This window comes from Lissotriton vulgaris, chromosome 3_1, assembly GCF_964263255.1.
Source record: "Lissotriton vulgaris chromosome 3_1, aLisVul1.2, whole genome shotgun sequence".
Taxonomy (NCBI): Eukaryota; Metazoa; Chordata; class Amphibia; order Caudata; family Salamandridae; genus Lissotriton; species Lissotriton vulgaris.
In genome coordinates this window covers 1,447,417,560-1,447,436,366 of record NC_141689.1, presented here as the reverse complement: position 1 = coordinate 1,447,436,366, position 18,807 = coordinate 1,447,417,560, and positions in this window count along the sequence as shown.

The window sequence follows — 18,807 nt, the reverse complement described above, 5'->3', positions numbered from 1 at the left end:
AAGCCACAGCCGGGTGGCTAGAGTGAGGGCGTGAGCTGCATTTTCTGCCAGCTCCCAAAATTCGCACTGCCTAAGGCTTAGCCTGTGTCTGAGATTAATGTCTTATCCAGTTTGGAGACGGAGCTTTAGCCCCTCAATTTCTTACTCAAGTTGTACCAAGCAGGCTTGTCATTCCCTCCTCTTCCCACTTATAATGAAGATTGCCTAGCCCCTAAAGACTGCCTTGAATGCCTCCCATTGAACACAAGCAGAGTCAACAGTGCCTTAGTTCTCCTGGAAGTAGATGTCGGGCACCTAGCAAAGCTGTCCCCTCATGGCCGTATCCTTCAAATAACAGGGATCTAAACTCTGGATTGCCACACCACAGCTTACCTACTATTGCAGTGTTACCATCACTGGAGAATGGTCTGAAATGCCCCGTGCATTATATGTTGCGATCTGAAACTTGTTAGCATGCAGGTGTTTTGTAAAGATATAATCAAGGCAGGAGAAGCTATCGTCTGTCACTGAAAAATAAGTGGATTGCCATACCAGTGTTCTGTGTTAGCGCCATAGGTCTACCTGTGCCCAGTGACTCAGTAAATGCTAGCAACGGTACAGTCATTTCAAAGGACCTTACCCGGCACACCTTATCAATCCGGGGTCGGTTATAATGTTAATATCCCCTCCCAGGATAAGGACACCGGATGGCATATCTAACATCAAGGCACTAATATTAGGAAAAGTCATAGTGTGAAGTAATGTTGGGATGTATATTGAATAGATGTTCATGGTAAGACCCTCCCAGCTACCAGTTTAAGCCACAATTCTGCCAGATGGGTTGCACCTTGTGCGTTATGGAATGAAGGAAACAGAGTTTTTTATCTGGATCCTAGTCCCCCTAGAACCTGACGTATACCCCATGTGTGTCGAGAGGGCATAGCCAAATCTGTCTTGTTGCTTATAGTAGTTGCCCTTTAGGGGTGTTTCCTGCAAAAGTACTACATCGGAAAAGTGTCTCTTTAAGTATTGTTGTATCATATTCCTCTTACACCCCAACCCATTCATATTCCAGGTTAGTATGCTTAGCTTCTTATCATATGGTACAGCCTGGCCTGAGGGAGTTTCCATGCTGAACCCAGGAACAACAAGGGACCCAACTCCAGCCCCAATCCCATATTTACACCACCAGCCTTGTGCCCAACTTTACAGAAAATCATTAAACAATAAACATACCTAAAAACCTAAAAAAAATGAATCACATTGCAACCCGACTGCCCACTCCCAGCCCCCTTGCAAAGCAAGCTTAGAACTACCCACCTCCCCAACTTGCAGAGTGCCTGTCACCCCATCAACAATGTAGTCAATTCACGGGTGTGACTAAAAGCCGCCTACAAAAATTGAACAGGTTAATTTGTAATGTTTTAGTAGCCTGAGCCACTGGCTCCTATCACTCCCAGAAGCCAGAGCAAAGAAAAGCACATGCAGCTGATAGAGCACAACGTTGTTCTTTCATTTGTAAGGGTGCACTATAATTAAGACTCCCTGTTTTCCATTTTTACATATAAATATATTGAGAAAACATTCATTTTCTTGTCTGTATTTAATTTTAAATGTGGATAAATATAGAAATTGTGCTGCTTTTTGAGTAATTCTAAACGCTCTCTTCCATGACTGCCAGGCCAATAGTTGTGTGGGTTGATAGAAAAGGGGGTAAAGAAGAAAGGACATTTAGTAAAGAGGTTTTAAAAGCAGTAGATATGCACAAGGTTGATACTGAAATGTGCATATTTTCATGTAAGTGCACTGATTTATCTTCTGCGGGTCTTCACAGCACTGAAACCTGGCAGACATTCAAGTATGAGTGCATATTTGTTGGCTAAATAAATATTTAGTTTAATTTTAATATTTAATTTAATATACTAATTTCAGCTTAATTTTTCCACAGAACTCAAAATAAATCTGGATAAATACAGATAAAATTAGCAAAAAATAAATATGGATAAATACAGACGGAAATGGCCAAAAAAATAAATACCATAAAACCGGGAGCCCTAATTATAATCACGGTTAAACCGCATTCACATATAATGTGTTGTCGTATTAACATTAGAACATATATTGCAGTATTATGTAAGAGAAGTGTTAGATAATTTTTTTTCATGTATTCATTTTTTTTTTTTTTAAGAGATTTATTTTATTTTCACCTGGTATAAGATTACAAAACATTCAAATATAGTTTCAGTTCATCAAGTAAATACACAATCAAACATAAATAGATCATTTTTCACGTTATTAAGTAATATTACTGGACAAAAATCAGAAAACTCAAATACACAAATAGTTGTCTTACAAATGTCAATTCAATTCTAAATTCCCCCAAATTTTCTCATATTTCTTTAACGATCGGACACCCCTAAATTCTGCCAACGTACACTCCATAGTTTTAACTTCATTGACCAAGTACCACCATTCCAGAGCGTTGAGTGGGTTAGGGTTAATCCAGGCCCTAGCTAAAGTTAGTTTGACACATGAAAATAAAATCGATAACAGTACATGGTGTGGTTGATTTGTCAGATGTGGGCCTAGTATTACCATAGGGGCTGTTATTGGTGAGCTGAGAATGTTTTTTGCAGCTAAAATTTTTCCCACTTCTTCCCAGAATTTCCCAAGTTTTGGACATGAAAACAGCATATGAACGAGATCTGCCGCATACTCATCACATTTCGGGCATTTGGTTTTCTCTCTCATGATGTTATTTGAGGACCATTTAGAAACTTTTTCTGGGGTATAGTATAACATGTATATAGTTCTATATTGTTGTAGTCGTAAGCTGGATGATCTTACATAATAATGGATATTAGTGTAAGATTTGCTTATTTGTTTTCCTGATAAATTAGTTCCAAATTTTAAATTCCATTTGTTAGCTATTACTTCATTGTCGTTAGATCTTAAACCTATAAAGAATTTGTATGCCGAGCTGATTATTGATTTCTCTTTTTTAGAGTTTAAGAGGTCCCAAATACCCCCGCTTGACAGAGTGTTAATTCTATTCTTCCGCACGAGAAAGTCGTAAATTTGCATATATTTGAACTTGTGTATATCGGACAATCCATATAGTTGTTTTAAAGTAAGAAAATCCATTATGCCTCGGGAGTTATATAAGTCACCCAGAACCATAATTCCTTTCAGTTGCCACCTTCGAGATTCCCCGTCACTGAATATACTAGGGAGCCCAGGATTGTCCCACAAAGTTAATTGAGAATGAAATATAGTGGTTTTACAGTGGATAAGTATATCCTTCCATATTCTTACTATATCCCGTGCGGTCTTGAATTTAACCCTTTTGTAGTAGTTGGGATCTGTAATACGAAGTAGAAATTGTTTAGAATCTCCCTTTAATGATAAATGATGGTAGAAAAGCAAGTCCTCTGCATTCAATAATGATCGTATACGTCTTACAAAAGAGGCCCAAAAGTATAATTTCATGTCGGGGAAGTTAAGACCGCCAGTTCCGATTTGGTTTTTCAACATCTTTAGCGATCTCATAGCCTTCTTGTATCCCCAGATAAAGTTACAAAAGACCCTATCTACTTGTTTAAAAAAAAGCCTATTCTGTGCCAGAGGGATTGATCTAAATAAATATAAGTATTTAGGTATAATTTTCATTTTTATCAGAATTATTCTACCAATTAGATTTAGTGGAAGTCGGTGCCATTTTTTTAAATTCGTAATGGTAGTTTTCATTAAATTATTATAATTGATGGTGTTAAGTTCTTTGATGTTTGAGGTGATTTTAACTCCCAGATAAGTCGCGATCTTACAAATTTCAGGCACTGGTTGAGGGGGAACAAAATTAGCTATTATTTGGGTTTTATGAGCATTTAATTTGTAGCCTGATACATTGCCAAATTTGGATGCTTCAAAATTGATAGCTCTTAAAGAGTCAGTTGCTTCGGTCGAGTAGATAGCGATATCATCCGCATATGCAGTGGTTTTTAAACTTTGCCTACTGGTTTTAAAGGGTATTATTCCTGACTGATTATCCAGATCTTTTAAAAATGGTTCCAGTGAGAGGGCAAATAATAAAGGTGATAGGGGACACCCTTGATGTGTGCCCCTCTTGATTGAAAAACAATGTGACGTGAGACCACCATAGCTAGTATATGCTAATGGATTGTCATAGAGTGCCCGAATCCCATTTAAAAGTTTTCCACCGAACCCCATTAATCCCATTATATGCCATAAATAGTCCCACCCCACCCGATCAAATGCCTTTTCGGCGTCAAGCATTATCATAGCAAGGGGAGTAGTCTCTACCTCTGCTATGTCAAACGCTGTTATTGCCGTGTTAACATGGGCTGATGTATCCCTCCCCGTTATAAACCCGTGTTGCTGCGCGCTTACAATTTTGGGCATTAGTGGTGCAAGTCTTCTAGCCAAACATTTTGCAAAAATCTTTGCGTCAGCGTTAATCAAGGAGATCGGTCTATATGAGCCCATCTCCTCTTTAGGTTTACCCTTTGTATGAAAAAAAATGATTTTTGCTTTGTTCCAAGAGCGGGGGGCGGACCCTGTTCTACCAATATAAATGATTACTTCTAAAAGAAAGGGTGTTAGCTCGTCCAAGCATGATTTATAAACTTCCAGAGGGATGGTATCCTCACCAGCGGCTTTTCCTATTGGTAGTGATTTTATAGCCTCCTTTAGTTCTTCACTAGTTATTTCTAAGGCCAATTCTTCTGCTTCATTTGTTGTTATTTTATCCGTTGAATTTTCTTTTAAATAATTCCCAATTATATGGTCGCTGGGCGTATTCTCCGGTGTATACAAGATTTCATAATATTTAGGAAATTGTTGAATTATATCATCTGGCTGATTGTATCTCTTATTATCGACCCCCAGAATTTGTGAAATCATAGACTCCGCTCTATCCTCTGCTACTTTAAATGCTAAAATGTTTCCAATTTTGTCACCGCCCTCGTATTGTGAAAATTTATATTTATGGATCTGTGCACTCCTTTTCTTTTAAAGAGTTTCTTTGGTCTTACATTTTAGCTGACTAAGGTTTGCACTGATACCCAAAGTGGGTAAGTTATCTCTTAGAGCTTCTACAAGTTTTGTCTCCTCAGCGGCGATATCAGAGGTCAGGGTTAAATTATATTTGTATCTTTCTTGATTCTGTTTCAAGACAAAGGTTTGTGTAAACCCTCGGATACTGGCTTTACATGTATCCCATACTGTTAAGCATGAGGCAGGGTTTCTATTAAAAGTCAAAAATTCTGTGATATGCTGTTTTAGTTGCGAAATGAAAGTCATATTCGATATTAGATTCCTGGGAAATGTGAAAGGTCTTGGAGGTTTACGATTCAAAGAGGTGGTAAATTCAATCATAATGGGATTGTGATCAGATGTTATACGTGGATATATTACCATTGTTGTGGATCTCATCAGTGAGTCTGATATAAAAGCCATGTCTAGACGTGAACATAACCTGTGGGGAGCTGAGTAATATGTATAGCCTGGAGAGTTTGGGTATAGCAAGCTCCATACATCTCTAACATTATGTAGCTTACATAAATCTAAGATAGATGTTCTAGTTTTGGGCATTCGTTTGTAATTACCCGGGCGTGTTGTATCTGTCTGGCAGTTCAAAATGCAATTAAAATCACCCATAATTATAACTTCTCCCTCCCAGTCTAGTAGAGCTATATTTAGTTGTTCAAATACTCTAGGATCTTCTTTGTTAGGCCCATATACAACACATGCTACAAGCTTCACATTGTTAAAACAAAGTTGGGTAATTGCCCACCTACCCCATTTATCAGCTTGTGTTTTAGTTATTTCTGCCTTAAACCTTTTGTCTTTTAGTATAGCAACCCCTCTTATAGGGGAAGCAACTGCCGAGTTAATTATCATCTCGAAACCCAGTTGACTTAGCAACTTCTTATCTTTGTCTATAATATGGGTTTCTGACAAAAATACTAAGTGGGGATTGTATAAACTTAGTTCTTCGGCTATTAAGTGCCTCTTACGTTTGTTATTTAACCCTGAGACATTCCATGCTAAACATCTAATATTATGCATCTCTAATGTAAAAAGTGATGTCTATTATCAGCATTATTTTGTGTTGTTCCAAGTAAAGAATATATTTTACAAACATAAATCTCTCATCGGGTCTTTCTACCAGGTTGAAAATATTTTTTTTCCTTTTTTCCCCAGCCCTCCCTCCACCTACCCACATCTCCCACACCCTCCCCAAGCTGCGAAGACCTACCCCCCTTCCCCCCCTTACCTACTGCTGCCGTTGATAAGGCAGCACCTGCGGCAAAGAGCCAAGGGCCCCTCCCCTCTCCACCCGCAGTGTCAACTAATAGTATTGCTTCATCAACACTGATGACTAAATATTGTGAAATAAAAGAAAAAGATAAAAAGAGAATTTTTTTTTTTTTTTTAAATGTTATATCTATCTGAAATTTCTGTTTCTCTTGTGCAGAGAGGGTTAAAGATCTTCTCTATTTCCTTTAGTCTTTACTCCTGTTGCCACTGGCTGGATATGACTGTAACACTCTTACTTCAATCATACAGAGAGAAATATAAACCCCCTCTCTTTCTTTTTCAATCTTTACTCTTATTGACACTGGCTAAAAATGCCTGTGCTTCCCGTACTTCGCTAAAGAATTTTGTGCCCCCTTTCATAATCACTTTAAGTCGGGCGGGTTCTTGCAGATATGCTAAGCCTCCCAATTTATTGATTGGATCAATTAATTTACTCATTTCCCATCTCTTATCCATTGTGGCTTTGCTAAGATCTGACCGAGCGAAGATGGTAAGATTGTCAATAGTTATTGGAGTATTAGGTTTAGCTTTTTGCCACACAGCTTGTCGGAGCAGAAAGTTACCAAAATGTATCAGGAGTGGACGTGGGAATTTACTATTCTGACGTTTTTGGCCAAGTGGAAGTCGATGTGCTCTTTGCACTTGGGAGTCCCAGTCCCAGTCTGAGAGATCCGGGAAGGCGCGAGGCAACAGTCTCACCAGAAAGGCCCTCGGGTCAGACCCCTCTAGCCCTTCCGGGATTCCATAGAGTTTGAGGTTGGATCTTCTTTGACGATTTTCCAGGTCCTCGACTTTCCCCTGGAGTTGGATTAGTTCTGTGTCGTGGCGTACCACAGTGGCATCTAACCGTTGTGTTCTTTCTTCCACCAAGACTGTGCGTTGTTGGAGCTCTATTATCTCCTGTGTAACCCCCTTTAGTATGGAGGCTATATCAGTTATGGAGGTTTGCAGTCTTACATTGTCGCTTTTTAATTGCTGATAGTGTGCCTCCGATTCTACCCTCTGATTTACCAAAAGTTTTAGTATAGTGTCTAATTGGGGATGGCCTGTATTTCCCAGCCTGATCTCTTCCGTTGATTTTGTATTCATATTTTCAGCGGAAGGTTTGTTTAGTTCAAAATCAATATCCACTGATGTCGGTAGATCAGACGAGGAAGCAATTGATAGGAGATCTTTTTCTCTTGTGGTCTGCTCATTAGAGACAAGGCTGGGAGTTTGCGTCGTATAAGACCCTATTTCGGGGACTTGCTGTATCTCATTATCTGTAGGGCTGCCCCCAGAGAGCCTTAAAGTCATACTCTTGACTAACCCCTTGGCCTCAATCCACATTCTTAGCGGACTTTTGTCGATAATCATTTTTTTTAGAATCAAGGGGGCTGCTCCAATAGCCAAGCTAGACAAAGCTCTCCCTCTCTTCTTGTGAGTTGTCTTGGCTTTACCTCTGCGTCTCTGTGGAGGTAGCTTGCTCAGGATCTTATCCGTAGATTTATCCAATTCCTCCTCTGTATCATAATCACAGTCCTCAGAGGAGAGATGTTCCTCAGTCAACTCCAAAGTCTGTTCCAAACTAAAATTACCCGCTGGGCACGTGATAAGATTGTTAATTTCCTCTGATGTGCTTTTGCCGTTGTCTGTTGGGTCTTCCATCCTCGAGAATATAGCTGCAGTTTTGGGAATATGATCTGAGGTAGCATCTGATAATGACTTAATGATGTTTAATGATTGGGGCCTCTCATTTGCCATCCCATTTGCCACCTCTATCCCTGCTGTTGTCTCAGGGCTTTCTAATATCTCCCGGGTCTCGCTGTCTTCAGTCAGGGTAGGAGATATAGCTAATTGAGCAAAGTCATCACCATGGTTTATATTAGCCATTGTAATAGTATTATGAAAGCGTACTGATGCTCCATCTACCCCTGAAGCCGCCCCAAATTCATATGCCTGTGGAATATTTTCTTTTCATGTTTCTGTTGCAGGTGCAAGAATTTGTCCTTGTTAGTTAGAATAACTTATTTGTTATAGGAGTTAGACAGACAGGGAAGAGAGGATGCCTTTGGATAAGCGGAACTGATAATGTAGTAGGATGTCTTGTTATGTTATGTTAAAAATGATTTATTGAGCGCACGTACACCAGGTGGTTTCTTGGCGCTGAGGGAGCGGACGGTGCGGTTGCAAGATAGAGAGAGCAGTGGTCTCACATGTTCGTGTTTCGGCTGACCAAAGATTAGCCTAGCCGCTTGATTCTGGACCAGTTGCAACCGATACAGTTGATATGCTGGTATACCGATGTACAAAGAGTTTGCGTAGTCAATACGCGAGATTACCAAGGCAAGGACGACTTGTGTCAGGGCCTCAGTGGACAAAAATCTACTGATATTTCGAATTCGTCGTAGATGAAAACAACATCCGGAAACCACTGAGCAGATCTGGGCCTTCATTGTTAGATAATTACTGATCACAATCCCCAGACTTCTAACAGAACTTGCTGGGAGTGGGGAGCTTCCCAAAAGCAGAGACCAGAACTTGGAATTCCAAGGATTAGCTGACCTGCCAGTACGAATCAGCTCATTTTTGTCAGGGTTTAATTTGAGATGATTTATGTTCATCCAATCACTAATGAAATTCATTGTGGATTGGAAACTCACAGCAGATGATGTAGATGAATCAATATTAAACACCAACTGAAGATCGCCGACGTACTTGAAGACTATAACCTCTCATTTACGCAAAGCTAGGATCAGAGGTAAAATGTACAAATTAAAAAGAAGGGGGGAAAGGGAAGAGCCCTGTGGTACCCCACAAGTCATTTTTCTTTGTTCTGCACAAAAGTTGGCGAGGCGAACAAATTTGGAGCGGTTGTCGAGAAAGGAGGTAATCCACTTCAACGACAAACCTTGGATCGCAGCGCAGCCGACACCGTCGATCAAAAGATGGTAATCGACGTGTCAAAAGTGGCCGACAGATCCAGGAGCACAAGGGTCTGAGTAGTCCCCCGATCAGCCCCCCTCTCAGTTCGTCCAGGACTGCGAGGATGACAGACTCAGTGGAATGTTCATATCTGAGCCCTGCTTGATGAGAGTCCAGATAATAAGACTGCTCTACAAAAGAACTGAGGCAGTTGGCAACGTGGGCTTTCAAAATCTTGCTTAAATAAGGCAACAAAGAAATTGGGCGGTAATTACCAGGAACCGAAGGAGCTAAACTAGTTTCATTGAGAATCGGTGACCACTTGTGCTTTTTTAAGAAATCTGGGACAGTCCCTTGAGCAAGGGAATTATTAAGAAGCAGTAAGGGAGTGTCTGGACAGCACAGAAATGCTTCCCAAAGGTTATGAGGGGAGCAGCTATTCATAGGGGAGACAGAATAGACCCTATTAAGTAGGGCAAAGAAAACTTGGGTAATACAAGGGATTTGCTCTACCTGAGCCAGGTTAGTGTGAGAGGAGGAAAGAGCCATGTGTAGGGAGGTTTTAGGAGTACTGGCCTTGATGTTGGCAATTTTCTCAATGAAGAAGGAATTAAGAGAGTTACATAGAGTTTGTGAAGGAACAGGTTTTTCTATGACCCGATCCAGTGAGGCAAGTTCATCCACAATACAGAAAATGTCCTGAGCTTCACTGGCAGAATTTAATATTTTAAGAGAGAAATATTCAGTTTTGGTCTTAAGGATAGCCGTTTTAGTGTCTCTCAATAGAGACACAAAAGCAGCCTTTTTGGCAGGGCAGTAGTCGTGGCGCCACTTGCGTTCAGCTTGTCCCAGTGAAAGTTTCTTTAATTTTAGATCTGCAGAGAACCAACATTGTGCATCATGGGGCCTCCTACTTTTAATTTTTCTCAAGGGGAATATGATATCTCTAGACAAGACCAACCAAGTGTTAATGTTTTCCGCTTGGGTGTGAAGAGACTCATCTAGGGCAGAGGGGACGGAAGGAGGTAGCAAGGAACAACATTGTTTAATATCCACCGACCCCAGTTTCTACCCATAAAATTACCTGGCAGGAAGTGTTAGTATGGCGGGCATAGGGGATAACAAAGGTAATAAAGAGATGGTCTGACCATATACATGGAAAGACCTGCAGGTGAGAGATTTCTAGGTTGGTGGTCCAGTCCTGGTCCAAAATGTGCCCCTTGATATGGATGTATACCTTAACATGCTGAGTGCAGTTCAGGCCCACTAAGAGTTCAGTAAATTCAATAGAACAGGGACATTCTCATGCGTCATATGGCCAGAAGTAAATCATCAATAATCAAAATTTGGGAATGGTTAACCACCAGTTCGGCGATCATATCACCTAACAACTGGGGAAATGTAGGGAAGTGATCTGGGGGTCTATAACATAGTACGCATATGAAAGGGGATTGGTGAGATTCAAATTTTAACAAAAGGCAGTCGACTGAAGGGATACCTACAGATACTAATGATGTAAATTTGTGCTTCTGTTGAATTATTGCTGCAACTCCTCCTCCAGATTTACTTGCATGTCTATTGGCCTGGATAATATAGTTGTTGTCTGGAATAGCTGACAGAATATCAGTAGCAGATTCCGTTGTCAACCACGTGTCTGAGAGAAGGAGGATGTCAGGTTTGTCGGCATCTAGAAGGTGGAAGATCTTGAGCTGGTGTTTCACCATTGAGCGTGTGTTTAAATAACAAATAGAAAGCCTCTCCGACATTTGGTGGGATGGGTTGGTTGGAACTTGCCGGCACTTGTCATTGTTGACGGATTCCAGACTGAGAGAATGGAAAGGGGTTTAAACATGGGTGTACCTATGGGACAGAATCTCAAGGTCTTTTAATTTTAAATGGGTATGAGGATGAATAGCTCAGTTCCCCTGCATTGATTTTAACTCTGGTGCAGTGTAAGATAAGAAATGGGCATAGTGTCTGGCACTTGACCATGTCCAGCCGTGGACGGGCGCAGACAGGCTTGCCTTTGGTGCACTAGCGGTGCGCCCGCTGCGCGCATCCACTACTCGTCAGAAGTGGCATTTGTTTTAAGTACAGATGGAGGCTCCACCCCCTCCGGTCTCTAGCCCAGAAGAGGGAAATGAAGGATAAACATTGCTGATGCTCCCTCCACACAATCGAGACTGAGGACTCGTGGTGGACCGGGGACGAGGTGCAGGTCACAAGGAAAGTGCAAGGTGCAGTGTGCCTTAAACAGTAAAAAGATGCCGGTAAAAATGTTAAAATATTGCTAAAGATGCATGCTTAGTTTTAAATATCACAGGAAGAGCAACTCCCTCAGCTTGTAATGCTAAACCGCGCGCGTCTGCTGCGCGGGAAGAGTGACATTCATTTTAAGTACAGATGGAGGCTCCACCCCCTCCGGTCTCTGGCCCGGAAGAGGGAAATGAAGGATAAACTTTGCTGAAGATCCCTCCACACAATCGAGACTGAGGATTCGTGGTGGACCGGGAAGCAGTGCAGATCACAAGGAAAGTGCAAGGTACAGTGTGCAATAAACAGTAAAAAGATGACTGTAAAAAATTTTAAATATCGCTAAAGATGCGTGCTTAGTTTTCAATATCACAGGAGGAGCAACTCACTCAGCTTGTAATGCTAAACCGCTCGCACAAGTTCGTGCCTGGAAAGGCCTGGGAACCAAGGTCATCGAGCAACAGCCTGGATATGCTATTACTTCATGGAAAGTTATCCACAAGTAGGTGTTCAACTGGATGAGGCTATCATGTGATGTATTGGGTGGTGTGATTTTCAACTTTTGTATTTGGTCAGGGATAGAGTCCAGGGACTTCTGCCTTACCTGAAGGGAGGAGAGCATCTTAGAACAAGCTATATAGCTTGACTCTACTTGACCCATTTACCATGAGTGTCCTTCTTAGGAAGTCTTCACATGATGCCAGCTTTCTGGAGACTTGCCTGGGAAAATGCTAAGTAGGGATGTCACATTAGAGGTAGTCTAGGGACAGATTAATGCTTTTGTTTATGAACAGTCAATGAAGAAGATTCTTGATATCTATACTCATTTGTGTCCTGATTCTGAAATTGGTCACTCTGTTCATATTGCACTGTCTAAATGTTATTCACAGATTTGGTTTCATATTAGTGCCCATGTATTTTCACACTCTTGTTATGAGGTGTCTATATGTCCTACTTTTCTTGGCTTTATAAAAAAGACAATAAAATTTGGATTAGGAGTCCATGGTCCTTTAGCTTCAAGGGCAATGGTAATGTATATTGGCTAATGATTTTTCTCCCCTCCAAGCTTGCAAAGCATGCAACAAAGATCATTGGCCAGGGGTTCCAAAGTAAGCCTAGAACATAGAACCCGACTCCATCGCATCCTTCATGATCTGTGCCAAATTAGTACATCAGCGTAGTAGGGCATCTGAAGCTCGGTGGGGGCGCAGTCGTCCTCCACACCCTCCGGTGCCTCGGCAAGCAGATGAGGCACCGTTCGATGTCTATCTACATAGCGTCATGGTTCTGTTTTACTCAGATTGCATGTCAGGAGGATCTGTTCACTGGTCGCCTGGTCTGTCCATTCAGTGTCTGCCCCATGGCACCTCTTTGTCTCTGTCCTTCTGGGATGGACCAGCTCAGCAACCAGTCCCGAGCTTCTTCCGGCACAATAAAGTGCCAGGCTTAGCCTTCCACTATCACTCAGAGCCTGGCCGGGAACAACATCATATATTTCATTTACTTGGCTATAAGTGCCTTTTTAACTTCTACTTCTGAGAAGCTGCATCATTAACTCCGCACTTGCAGTGTAAAATCTGTAAAGAAATGTACCTTGGCTTTTTTTTCAATTTCACCTCGCCTTTTGTATGGCCAGCCTGCAGTATGGCATCATGGTCTCTATAATTGAACACTCTTGCGATACTGGCCCTAGGTGGGGCCTCATGTGTTGGTGGTGGAATGGGCGACCTGTGTGCCCGTTCAAAAGGGAATGGGCAGAGTGTTTGAGTGTCTTCCAGAAAGATCTCAACACTGCGCTCTTCTGCCCTCTCGAGGGCCACCACACCTCGATGTTGTTTCACCTAGCTCTCCCTTCTTGTTCGCACTAAGAGCATTTTCTTGTGTAAGTCATTGTACATGATTTTTGAGTATCTTAGTAGTCGCTTGTAGAGACATGATACTTGTTTCCGCTACTGCCCCTTCTGAGGAATTTTCTTAATGTCTGCCCTAAGGAAGGTGACATTGACTGTGACAGCATCGAGTTTGGGTTCAATGGTCCCCTCCCGATCTTTTCATGCTGTCATTATTTCGCTCAGGGAGGGCTCCTGGCTAAGTGGTGTTGCCACCTGTGGAAGGCCTCTGCATCACCCTCTGTTTCAGCTCCAGGGCCAGGTGCAGCAAGAACCACAGCGTATTTGTCAATTTTGTTGAGCTGGGTTGGCCGAGGACCATTGCCTCCCACCACGTCTACTACTACTGTGGTTGTCACCATTCTGAGTGACTATGGGCACCCCCATCACCCGTGGGCCATCTTCCACTGTATTGTGGTGGCAGATGTCAGGGGTGAAAGCAGCAGATCACCCCAATATGGGCGGAATTGGGCAAGACAGTAATCCTCCAGGTTCCAAGATCTCAAGAAAAAGGTTCCTCATTGACATGGCCTATCCTGATTAACCCATGGTACGGGTCTCCAACCTGTGATGCATTCTCTGAGTGGGGCTAACAGCTAACAGCCAGGGATCCCAGATGGGTGGAGCATGTTGGATGGGTTCTTTATTGTGGTCTTCTCAACCAATGCTTTTGTCATAGCTGTAGCTCCTCTGGCATTCACCAGGCAGCACTAACTAAACCCACACTCCCCATCAAGGATCCCACAAGCATTACCTTTAAGTGCATCAACCCTGAATTTTCCAGGCACATTAACCAAGAATTATTACATCATTAGAACTGCAAGGTACTACACACTTGTACAGGGGACAAGCTGCCTAGCAAAGCTGTGGCCCCTCAAATCTAGGCAGTGACTCAACAGACAGGACACAGAACAACTGGTTTGAAATATGTGTTTTATCACACTTATGAAGGCGCCTAGGGCATTTTGAGTAGAAACTGATGATAACCAGCCTTAGGTCCAGTGAGGCAGAAAGAAAGGACATTCAAATGCGCCCTCCAAGAAAATCCTCTTTCCTTCTGACACATCAATCAATCAATCAATCAATCAATCAAAGACATTTGTAGAGCACACTACTTACCCGGAGGGTCTCAAGGCGCTTGGGGGGGGGGGGGGGTGCTGCTACTGCTCGAACAGCCAGTTCTTGAGCTTCTTCCTGAAGGAGAGGGGGTCTTGGGTCAGGCGCAGGTTGGGAGGGAGGGAGTTCCAGGTCTTGGCGGCCAGGTAGGAGAAGGACCTTCCTCCTGTTGTCGCTCTTCGGATGCGGGGGACGGCGGCGAGGGCGTGGTTGGTCGATCGAAGGTGGCGTTTGGGAGCGTAGAAGTTGAGGCGGTTGTTGAGGTAGCTCGGGCCTTGGTCGTGTAGGGCTTTGTGTGCGTGGGTGAGGAGACGGAAGGTGATTCTCTTGTTGACGGGAGCCAGTGCAGGTCTCTTAGATGTCTGGAGATGTGGCTGCGTCGGGGGATGTTGAGGATGAGTCTGGCTGAGGCGTTCTGGATCCGCTGGAGTCTCTTCTGGAGCTTGGCGGTGGTTCCGGAGTAGAGGGCGTTGCCGTAGTCCAGTCGGCTGGTGACGAGGGCCTGGGTGACCATCTTCCTGGTCTCAGTGGGGATCCACCGGAAGATCTTCCGTAGCATGCGCAGGATGTTAAAACAGGACGCGGAGACGGCGTTGACTTGTCTGGTCATGGAGAAGTTGAGGCGGTTCTTGAGGTAGCTCGGGCCTTGGTCGTGTAGGGCTTTGTGTGCGTGGGTGAGGAGATGGAAGGTGATTCTCTTGTTGACGGGGAGCCAGTGCAGGTATCTTAGATGTCCGGAGATGTGGCTGCGTCGGGGGATGTCGAGGATGAGTCTGGCTGAGGCGTTCTGGATCCGCTGGAGTCTCTTCTGGAGCTTGGCGGTGGTTCCGGCGTAGAGGGCGTTGCCGTAGTCGAGTCGGCTGGTGACGAGGGCCTGGGTGACCATCTTCCTGGTCTCAGTGGGGATCCACCGGAAGATCTTCCGTAGCATGCGCAGGATGTAAAAACAGGACGCGGAGACGGCGTTGACTTGTCTGGTCATGGAGAGGGAGGAGTCCAGGATGAAGCCCAGGTTGCGTGCGTGGTCTGTCGGTTTGGGTGCGGTGCCCAGGGCGGGGGGCCACCAGGAGTCGTCCCAGGCGGAGGGCGAGGAGCCCAGGATGAGGACTTCCATCTTGTCTGAATTCAGTTTCAGGCGGCTGGTTGTCATCCACTCGGCTACGTCTTTCATCCCTTCGTGAAGGTTGGCTCTGGCGGTGGCGGGGTCGTTGGTGAGGGAGAGAATCTGCTGGGTGTCGTCAGCGTAGGAGATGATGTTGAGGTTGTGTTGGCGTGCGATGGCCGCGAGGGGGCTCATGTAGACGTTGAAGAGGGTGGGGCTCAGTGAGGATCCTTGAGGGACGCCGCAGATGACTTCGGTGGCCTCTGACTTGTACGGTGGTAGACGGACTCTCTGTGTTCTTCCGTTGAGGAAGGAGATGATCCATTCCAGTGCCTTCTCCTGGATTCCGACGTTGCTGAGGCGCTGCACTAGGGTGCGGTGGCAGACAGTGTTGAATGCCGCGGAGAGGTCTAGGAGGATGAGGGCCGCTGTTTCTCCGTTGTCCATCAGGGCTCGGATGTCATCGGTGGCAGCGATGAGGGCGGTCTCGGTGCTGTGATTGGCTCGGAAGCCAGACTGTGAGGGGTCGAGGGATCCATTCGTCTCGAGGAAGGCGGCCAGCTGTTTGTTGACGGTCTTCTCGATGACTTTGGCTGGAAACGGGAGAAGCGAGATGGGGCGGTAATTCTTGAGTTCGGTGGGGTCCGCTGTAGGTTTCTTGAGTAGGGCGCTGAGTTCGGCGTGCTTCCAGCTCTCCGGGAAGGTGGCGGTTTCGAAGGAGGTGTTGATGATGTCCCGCAGGTGGGGTGCGTTGACATCCTGCTGCTCACAACACATGGATGATTGCAGAACGTGATACTTGTTGCAAAACCAGTGAGTGGATGTGCCCACATCCCTACCACAATGCCAATTCTGGGATTGCAGGTTAGTGGTCCTGAAACTCACAGTTTTGGCTGTTGGATGTGTCTGCATATTTGGCTGGCTCTGGATATTATCTTTACCACGCCTGAATGTGTGTTGTTTTCATTAATGCTTTGTGATGGTTGTGAATAAAGATTTTTCATATTTTTTGTCTCGTGTATGCTATCCCAATTCTCAAAATCCTGAAGAGTTATAAATGTGTTTTTTCTTCAGTCAAAACTGTACATGATTTTGCCACAGATATTGTCCTGAATACCACATTGGTTGTGCTGTAGTTTCCAAAAATATAGATACATCCAGACTGCATTTAATATTTTATTCTCATTGGACTCCAGTGTTCTGCCTTCACACCAGTAGGTCTCAGCTATTCCTGTGGCTAACTGAATACACACTGCAAGGAAGTTACTGTATTTTTGTGCACCACATTGTTGTCCAATAAGTAGCACATATCCTGCAAGACAAGTGGTTGAAAAACGGTAGACAGAGCCATTAAAAGTGTATAGAAACAAACACCTTTCCCACAGTGCCCAGCAAAGTGGGTTCAGGATTGGAAGCTGTGAAAGGTGAGCCTTGAGATGAAATCAGATGCAATTGAGTGATATGTATCACTCATGTTTAAGAGACAACTTGCTCAAACCTCTTCCACCAATAAATGGTCTTGAGATTGAAGGGGGAAAAGATGAATATTGATCATCCATGCCAAATAATGGACACACAATAGAATCCTTGCAAGAATATGATTATGTAAAGGCACAATTATCATAAGCTGATTAAATACTGTGTGGCAGCCATGAGTGTGCTGCTAGCTATGTGTAATAGTTGGGTATTGTAATATACACTGATTGGGTTTCATTGGGCAGAAATGTCAATGGTAGGAATGTAATGGGAAAATAGGTAACAGTAGATGATCCCTCATCAGAAAGGAGATACAACACTCGCCTCTGGAAATAGATTATGTACTGTGAAGAGCATGAATGGATTATTTATTCAAGGGGCGTTGAGGGAGGGACTTGGCAGTACATATTGTTAGAATAGAGAAAAAGAAACATCAGTCTTCTCTGATGTAAATAGAGAGGGAGGAAACAAAGAAACTTTTTTCCATTTTGGCAGCAGATTCTACAAGAGTAACATTAAGAAATATTCTGCTGCTTTAACATTTTCTACTTAATGAAAAAGAGATGTGTATTTTCAGAATTTATAAGAACCCATGTAGGAAAAAAGGAAATGCAGTGGAGGCAAGAAAGAGTGTCGAAGAACATGGGTGTCGCACTGGCAAAGCTGAATTTATATTTATTGGGCTGATGGGTAAGGAATATCTAACATAATTTTAGTTGTTCCAAGACTGAGTCAAATTCAAGGAGTAAAAAGTGAGAGCGAAGGTATGCATGGATAAAGATCAATTTTCTTCGTTGGGGTTGAGAGACCATGCTAACTCAAAACTAACAGGATCACAGGAACCCCAATGAGTTTATGACCTCAAATTAAAGATGAGAAGAGGATGGCAATCACATATCCAAAGTTATTCATGGAAGGTTTATGGATGTTGGTGGGACCATTGCAGAAGATCATACGTAAGAAGTGAGTTACTTAAGAAGTGCAAAAAGTACATAGGGTCATATTCTTAAGAACGTGTGATAACCATCGCAAAAGTAACTTAACAAAACTCTCAACATTGCAGTCTATCGCTGGAAAATTACACCGTGTTAACTAAGTATTCACAAAGAAAAACCAAAGGTGATGATGGACGGAGCGTTGACAATACAAACACTCACCCCCAGTCAACTGATCTGGGTTTCATCCATCACCGTTCTTTAGCTCACTCCGCCACCCCAGTTCAGACATGGCCATATGCAAATCAGTCTGACCCTGTGCCTCGTGGGAACAGTCCAACTCTATGTGCCTATGCAGCATGTCAATTGTCATATCAGAAAAAATCTTAAAAGTATATTCATTTTGGACCAAGAAAGTCTGTCCCCTCATAGCCTTGTCCAGAATTTTCTCTTTCACCCTATAAACTGAGAACTTGACCAGATTAGAACAGGGGTAGCACACATTTCATGGAATCTGGGAGGGTACTCTGTAAGCTTATATAATAGTCAGGTCCTGTGGGGTTCCAGGTAGGACATGGGAGCATATTAATGAGTCCACTAGGGCCACCATGCAAGAACTTTCCTCTTTTCCTTCGGGCATCCCAGCTAGCCTTACATGGATCGTCTTGAATAATTTTCCAAATATTCCTGCCTTTCACACAGGGACTTTATCCCTTGATTTGCCACAATGATCAGCAAATTGTATCAGCTGATCCTCGATTTTGGCCAAACACTGCTTCATCTCATTTGCAAAGTCGATTTGTTGTAGCTGCAG